General features: G+C 36.9%; 2 long non-coding RNA genes across 2 annotated transcripts; one reads left to right on the top strand and one right to left on the bottom strand.

Annotated features, from left to right (window-relative positions):
• The first annotated feature begins 2,331 nt into the window (after positions 1–2,331).
• On the top strand, positions 2,332–4,159 carry LOC143114366 (uncharacterized). Its single transcript, XR_012984906.1, has 4 exons — positions 2,332–2,864; positions 3,472–3,541; positions 3,632–3,786; positions 4,068–4,159. It is a non-coding gene; the product is annotated as an uncharacterized LOC143114366 (long non-coding RNA).
• On the bottom strand, positions 3,938–6,449 carry LOC143114371 (uncharacterized). Its single transcript, XR_012984908.1, has 4 exons — positions 5,987–6,449; positions 4,813–4,985; positions 4,586–4,728; positions 3,938–4,373 (listed from the first exon to the last, which is right to left on the bottom strand). It is a non-coding gene; the product is annotated as an uncharacterized LOC143114371 (long non-coding RNA).
• Positions 6,450–8,780: the final 2,331 nt, after the last annotated feature.

Below are 8,780 nucleotides of genomic sequence, written 5' to 3' on the forward strand. Positions count from 1 at the left end.
AATGCAGCTTCAACCGTTTAACGTAGAAACTTCATTCAAACTGCGTTGCGTAGGTCTTACTTAGGACATGTGGGCTTTGTATTTTTCAACTTTGTAACTTTTATACTTTTTAAACTATTAATTAAAAACTGTTCAAAATTTCCCCATAGACTTAACATGGGCTGATGACATCACAATAGAGCCGTTAAGCAATTAGAATCCTATGGCAGGTGTTCGGGCCACCTGGATCAACTGCCACTTTCAGGCTTTAAGCATACAAACTGGCCCTATTAAGACTACACATCCTGTTCAACTGCTTCCTCTGTCAAAAACTGTTTCAAAATAAAAGTCCTCACTACAATATTTCACTGTTAAACAATTTAACCCTTTAAACTACTGAACTTTTTAACTGTTCAGCCATTGTAACTGTTACTTGTCATCAACTATGACTCCTACCCACTGTAGCTAGTTAGCATGGTTAGCATGCTAGCATGTTAGCATGCTAACATGTTAGTTAGCATTTTTAGCAAAACTGCTAAAAATGATTAGCTAAGTTAGCTAAGTAACATGGTTAACATAGTTAGCATGCTAGCGTGTTAGCATGCTAGTTAGCAATTTTAGCAAAACTGCTAAAAATGATTAGCTAAGTTAGCTAAGTAACGTGGTTAACATAGTTAGCATGCTAGCGTGTTAGCATACAGTTAGCATTTTTAGCAAAACTGCTAAAAATGATTAGCTAAGTTAGCTAAGTAACATGTTTAGTATAGTTAGCATGTTAGCATGTTAGTTAGCATTTGTGGCCAGGCTATATTAAACCTCATCTACCTAGTTCAGTCATTCCAACTGTTAAACCTCATCTACCTAGCAAATATTTTAACCTTTTAAACTATCCACCTATTTACTGTTCAGTCATTCTAACTATATTAAACCTCATCTAACTAGCAAATAATTTAACCTTTTAGACTATCCACCTATTTAACTGTTCAGTCATTCCAACTATATTAAACCTCATCTACCTAGCAACCAATATAGTTTTTTTTTTCTGTATGATATTTTACATCATATTTTTTGCATTTTCATGCACTGTATTTCCTTCAGGAAATGCTTTTCTAGTTCTTCTTCTTCTTCTAACGCACTTAATGCAGCTTCAACCGTTTAACGTAGAAACTTCATTCAAACTATGTTACGTAGGTCTTACTTAGGACATGGGTGCTTTGTATTTTTCAGCTTTGTAACTTTTATACTTTTTAAACTATTAATTAAAAACTGTTCAAAATTTCCCCATAGACTTAACATGGGCTGATGACATCACAATAGAGCCGTTAAGCAATTAGAATCCTATGGCAGGTGTTCGGGCCAGCTGCATCAACTGCCAGTCTCAGGCTTTAAGCATACAAACTGGCCCTATTAAGACTACACATCCTGTTCAACTGCTTCCTCTGCCAAAAACTGTTTCAAAATAAAAGTCCTCACTACAATAGTTCACTGTTAAACAATTTAACCCTTTAAACTACTGAACTTTTTAACTGTTCAGCCATTGTAACTGTTACTTGTCATCAACTATGACTCCTACCCACTGTAGCTAGTTAGCTAAGTTAGCTAAGTAACTTGTTTAGCATAGTTAGCATGCTAGCATGTTAGCATGCTACTTAGCATGCTAGTTAGCATTTTTAGCAAAACTGCTAAAAACGATTAGCTAAGTTAGCTAAGTCACATGGTTAGCATAGTTAGCATGCTAGCATGTTAGCATGTTAGTTAGCATTTTTTGCAAAACTGCTAAAAATGATTAGCTAAGTTAGCTAAGTCACATGGTTAGCATAGTTAGCATGCTAACATGTTAGCATGATAGTTAGCATTTTTTATAAAACTGCTAAAAATGATTAGCTAAGTTAGCTAAGTCACATGGTTAGCATAGTTAGCATGCTAGCATGTTAGCATGCTAGTTAGCATTTTTTTCAAAACGGCTAAAAATGATTAGCTAAGTTAGCTAAGTCACATGGTTAGCATAGTTAGCATGCTAGCATGTTAGCATGCTAGTTAGCATTTTTTAGCAAAACTGCTCAAAATGATTAGCTAAGTTAGCTAAGTCACATGGTTAGCATAGTTAGCATGCTAGCATGTTAGCATGCTAGTTAGCATTACTGTTAAAAATGATTAGCGAAGTTAACTAAGTCACATGGTTAACATAATTAGCATGTTAGCATGCTAATTAGCATAGTTATCATAACTAATACAAATTATTAGCTAGGTTAGCTAAGTCATATGGTTAGCATAGTTAACATTTTAATATTGTTAGCATGCTAGTTAGCGTAGTTACTTGGTTAGCATTATTATCTTTAACATAGTTAGCATAACTACTAGCAAACATTAGAGCCATTCCAATTGTTAGTTATCGTCAACTATCTGCCTAAATAATTTAACCATTTCAATTATCAACCTATTTAACTGTTCAGTCATTCCAACTATAGTAAACCTTATCTACCAAGCAAATAATTTAAAGTGCCCATATTTTGACTATTTTTCAACAAGTTCAAATAGGTCTTTGAGTTCCATAAAACATGTTTCAGAAGTTGTTTGGTGGAAATAGCGTGTAGGAAACGATTGTTACCTATCTCTATTACCCTCTGTTTCAGCCCCTTCCAGAGTGTGCTGTTTTCTGCTGCTCATTACATATTCATGATCTGCAGCTAATTTGGCCACGCCCAAAGCTTCTAGAATCTTTGCCCACGCCCCACTGACTCTTACCACTACTACTACGTTAACTTTCACATGGACATGGCGGCAGTAGTTCAACCATACATGTTTGAACCAGAATCTGATCCTGAAGGAGGGGAGTCTCCTGCACTACCCTAGACTCAGAGAATTCAGCAAGACGCTTCTAAATGGTTAGTGAAACTTTCTATTTTTTTGAAACTTAGATAGTCAGTGTTTAGCCCGTGAAAGCTAAGTTAGGCTAGTCTAGCTATCGATAGCTAACGTTAGTGCCAGGTCAGGCACTATTATGAATTATTATTCATTATTTATTAAACTTAATGAATTTGTATTCACACAGTAGTAAACTATATTGTGCTTCTTGTTCACTAAACGTGAAGTTATGTCTTGTAAACACCCCGCTGCTTCAAGCTTCGCTCGGTTGGCAGATCCTGTAACCTGCTCTAACTTATCATATTTAATAACGTTAACGTTACAGTTTTTTCACTGTACTGAGTGTTCCTAAAGTACAGTAGTATTTTTCTGTCATACTTATGAGACTTGCATGTATGCGCTTGATATATTGGTGTATACTGATGTGTTCGCATTGTAAACTTGAGAAAGTCTAGCCTAGCACTACTTACCATTCACCTACTTACATCAGGCTGAGAAAAAGTACTAGCTAGCTGGAGCACGCTCGTTCAAATGTAATCGTGGGTGCTATTATTGGGTAAAAAATACCAGGTTTATTATTTCTTTAGCTTTATTCATGCATGACTCCTTTTGTATTTGTTTGTTTAGGTGCACATGTGGAAATTGTGCAACAATGCTGTCAGAGCCTGAGAATTTATGCTGCCAGGAGGTACCACAGGTAACATGATCTTTCCTATACTTATGTCAGCAATGTATGATTGCAGACAAGATGCCACTGCAGATACTTACCTTATGTTATGCATAACAGGTTACAAGACGGCTGCAGCAGCTGGATGAAAGGCCTCCATGTATGATAGGCAAACAGGTTCTAAACCTGGACGGTCTAAATGTGTTCTCACTGCAGAATGCATGCAACATTTACAGGGCTGAATACGGTCCTTTACATTTATGGGGAATAGAGCAGTGAGTTATCTGTAATAACCTACTTACATTCACTGTTCATACAACATAATAAAGCAAATATAGTCTGCCAAAGCCTCTTTCAGATTTTTTTCTTGAACATAGCCAAGTATTTCCTTAGCAAACTGTATATTACACAAATTCACATGAAGCATTTTACACATGCAATAAACATTTATTTACCACTGTCATTGTACATAAAAATACAGTATTGAATGATTCACTGATTCCAAATTAGACATACATTATAAAACCTTTTGACTAGCAATGTTCATTTTTCTCAGTCGTTACAGGTATTAAGCCTACAGAAGTTTTGTGAGCTGGTGCTGGGGCTTCCTTGGTAGAAAGATACGGGTAGTGATCGCCTCATGTGTCGTGACGGGAGTTTCCTGACGCCCATGGAAGATATGTAGGCTTCAAACTCCCGCCCCTTGATTGAATCTTGAGACATAGCTGGCGATGACCTCCTTGTCTGGATGCTCATATTGTGAAGACAGGTCCGGCGGGATGTTTATCTTCAGAATCTTGTCTCCATACGATGATGGGTCAACAAAGACTCTCCATGATCATGTCCATCAAATCAACATACCCTGTGCAATACACATACACACAAAAAAGTGAATCACTAGTATAATTTACTACATTATTCAACAACTGTTCATTTTGCACATGAGATTTTGTAATTTCTCAGGTATTTAAATACGTTTGTTTGGTTTTATTTATTGTGTTGAAAGCACTGTTGCAGTAATTTGTCATGTACAATGTAAATGTTTGTTTTTGTGTAAAAAAAAAAAAAACTTACGGAATGTAGCATCTGTCTTCACTGGTCTGGCTCTGCACTCTCCCTTCCTGGATTTTGGAAAGCGCAGTTTGTAAAGAGGATCCCCTGAAGATGTGGTGGCTTGTCCTCGATTAGCATTCTCATTATAATGCAGTGCAGCCAGTCTTGGACAGTAAAAAGAAAATCAGACATGAAGACAATTTCAAGGAATGGGCAAATATTATCAAAGAATAAACAGTTTCATTTACCTGCACAGCATTCCCAGATATGGATAGACCATGTTTTTGGGTGCGAACCGCAGAATGACACTATGGAACGCCTCCAAAGAGGACGTCTGATAGTGGGGACCGAGTTTGGCAATATCCTTCAGGACAGTCTTCTTGGTCAGCTCCTTTTTCTAGATTGTAGAATGCAGGAGTTCCTGCAAGACAAAAAAAATATATATAGTACATATCATATTTTTGGTAATGACCAAGAAGACAGTTGTGTGCCAACACTCTTTCTTTCAGGGGGCTCAGTCTGGCAACCAATATATTTTGTAGCTGGTCTTTCTTCTGTATGTAATGTTTATGATGTACTGGCCTATACAAAAAGAGAAATGACATCAACTTCATCTTACATGTATGCCAACAGCTACATCAAAAAAAAGGATCACTAATAAATACTACACAAGAGAAGAAACTAATTACAAATAATGGTTGGCTTTGAGTGTAAATTGTCCAGTGATGTAGCAATTTCAACCATACACTCGTTCTACCCTGGACAACACTAACATATTCCAGTTCAGAAAACATTTCCAAACGCATTATTTTAGCAAATTCCCCGAAACCGCCGAGGATGTGTACTGCATGACCGATTTTGTCACAGGGTTTGAATGTCGAGACAATGCAGATTGCTAAGCTAGCGGTTAGCATTGCCTTGTACGGTGGCAAAACACTACCTACTTGGTTAGTTTAGCAAAACACTGCTTGGTTAGTTCGTGTAGAATTGCAAAATAAACACAGGTAAATACGTGCACAATTTGACATCTCCCTTATACATGAATTAGCTGCTAAAAAGATCAGAAACATATGTTTGGATTAGGGGCGAGCTAGGCCTAGCTACTGTATCTTCTGATGTGGTGGGCAAAAATCTACTGTAGCTTGACGACCAAACTTGTAATCTCGCCCACACACACACACTTGTTTTAAACTGACTTTTTGTTGCGCAACCAATTACAGCATAGAAATATTTTACAAATGCACAACTTTCGAAAGTTTCGCTGGACAATGGCTTTGCAGGAGAAACCAAGCAGACTTGTAAACTAACTAATGTTAGAAGCTAGCGCTAGCGGTTAGCCGCCTCGGTGTCAATGGCAAAACACTGCTACAACACACACGAGTTTACCCTAATTTACAAATGAAATTGTATAGAACTACTTACATGTTCCTCATCTGCAGGTATTTCGCGCAAAGTTGGAACTGCGCCGTCGTTTAAGATGAGTTTCCCGGCTAATCCTGCCTTGTACTGACAGTAGTTTGAGAAATAGTCAGTCTCGAAATGATTGTTGCCAGTTTCTTGCCAACTGTAGCAGGGATATTGCCATCAAAAATGAACTCAATCCATGCCGCTCTTCTGTCCTCTTCGGCTGGGACACGATGTAGTGTTTTGTGCTCTTTTGTACAGCCAACAACAGAGCATTTCGCATGGGACTTCGACATGGTGTCTAACCCGAACCAGTGCTTCCAAATCGGTAACAAAATGGCTGCTATCCGAGAAGTTTACTGCTGAACCTGGTGGGTGGAGACACTGTACGTATGCTCTGAGGGGGTGGGAATATTCAAATATTTCGGTTTGTGACGTAGAAAACCCGTGGCGATTTTGAACAGCTCACCCAGAGGCTGAAGGTGGGATCGATCAATTCTGAAACCTGTATCTCACTCAAAACAGCATGGATGGTTTTTCTTACAAGTTTGTATGCATGTGGAAGCACCAGAGACACACAATAACACCCCAAATCCCAGAAAAAGTGATTTTTGCATAATATGGGCACTTTAACCATATGAACTCATCATATTTTTGCATTTTCATGCACTGTATTTCCTTCAGGAAATGCTTTTCTAGTTACAGTGCATGAAAATGCACTGTACTGTTATTCCAAGGCATTTTATTACAGTACATGAAAATGCACTGTACTGTTATTCCAAGGCATTTTATTATTATTATAGTGCATGAAAATGCACTATACTGTTATTCCAAAAGTCTTCTTATTACAGTGCATGAAAATGCACTGTACTGTTCTTCCTAGGCTTCTTATTCTTCTTCTTCTAACGCAATTAATGCAGCTTCAACCGCTTAACGTAGAAACTTCATTCAAACTATGTTACGTAGGTCTTACTTAGGACATGGGTGCTTTGTATTTTTCAGCTTTGTAACTTTTATACTTTTTAAACTATTAATTAAAAACTGTTCAAAATTTCCCCATAGACTTAACATGGGCTGATGACATCACAATAGAGCCGTTAAGCAATTAGAATCCTATGGCAGGTGTTCGGGCCAGCTGCATCAACTGCCAGTCTCAGGCTTTAAGCATACAAACTGGCCCTATTAAGACTACACATCCTGTTCAACTGCTTCCTCTGCCAAAAACTGTTTCAAAATAAAAGTCCTCACTACAATATTTCACTGTTAAACAATTTAACCCTTTAAACTACTGAACTTTTATCTGTTCAGCCATTGTAACTGTTACTTGTCATCAACTATGACTCCTACCTACTGTAGCTAGTTAGCTAAGATAGCTAAGTAACTTGGTTAGCATAGTTAGCATGCTAGCATGTTAGCATGCTAGTTAGCATGCTAGTTAGCATTTTTAGCAAAACTGTTAAAAACGATTAGCTAAGTTAGCTAAGTCACATGGTTAGCATAGTTAGCATGCTAACATGTTAGCATGCTAGTTAGCATTTTTTGCAAAACTGCTAAAAATGATTAGCTAAGTTAGCTAAGTCACATGGTTAGCATAGTTAGCATGCTAACATGTTAGCATGCTAGTTAGCATTTTTTGCAAAACTGCTAAAAATGATTAGCTAAGTTAGCTAAGTCATATGGTTAGCATAGTTAGCATGCTAGCATGTTAGCATGCTAGTTAGCATTTTTTTAGCAAAACTGCTAAAAATGATTAGCTAAGTTAGCTAAGTCACATGGTTAGCATGTTAGCATGCTAGCATGTTAGCATGCTAGTTAGCATTACTGTTAAAAATGATAAGCGAAGTTAGCTAAGTCACATGGTTAACATAATTAGCATGTTAGCATGTTAATTAGCATAGTTATCATAACTAATAAAAATTATTAGCTAGGTTAGCTAAGTCATATGGTTAGCATAGTTAACATTTTAATATTGTTAGCATGCTAGTTAGCATAGTTACTTGGTTACCATTATTATCTTTAACATAGTTAGCATAACTACTAGCAAACATTGGAGCCATTCCAACTGTTAGTTATCGTCAACTATCTGCCTAAATAATTTAACCATTTCAATTATCAACCTATTTAACTGTTCAGTCATTCCAACTATAGTAAACCTTATCTACCAAGCAAATAATTTAACCATATGAACTCATCATATTTTTGCATTTTCATGCACTGTATTTCCTTCAGGAAATGCTTTTCTAGTTATTATTATTCTTCTTCTAACGCAGCTAATGCAGCTTCAACCGTTTAACGTAGAAACTTCATTCAAACTATGTTACGTAGGTCTTACTTAGGACATGTGAGCTTTGTATTTTTCAACTTTGTAACTTTTATACTTTTTAAACTATTAATTAAAAACTAATCAAAATTTCCCCATTGACTTAACATTATGATTATGACATCACAATACGGCCGTTAAGCAATTAGAATCCTATGGCAGGTGTTCGGGCCAGCTGCATCAACTGCCAGTCTCAGGCTTTAAGCATACAAACTGGCCCTATTAAGACTACACATCCTGTTCAACTGCTTCCTCTGCCAAAAACTGTTTCAAAATAAAAGTCCTCACTACAATATTTCACTGTTAAACAATTTAACCCTTTAAACTACTGAACTTTTTAACTGTTCAGCCATTGTAACTATTACTTGTCATCAACTATGACTCCTACCCACTGTAGCTAGTTAGCATGGTTAGCATGTTAGCATGCTAGTTAGCATGCTAGTTAGCATTTTTAGCAAAACGGCTAAAAATGATTAGCTAAGTTAGCTAAGT

The sequence above is a fragment of the Alosa pseudoharengus genome, unplaced genomic scaffold (assembly GCF_046254945.1).
Source record: "Alosa pseudoharengus isolate Yale_2024_CS ecotype anadromous, Long Island Sound unplaced genomic scaffold, YU_APseudo_1.1 YU_APseudo_1.1_scf_11, whole genome shotgun sequence".
Taxonomy (NCBI): Eukaryota; Metazoa; Chordata; class Actinopteri; order Clupeiformes; family Clupeidae; genus Alosa; species Alosa pseudoharengus.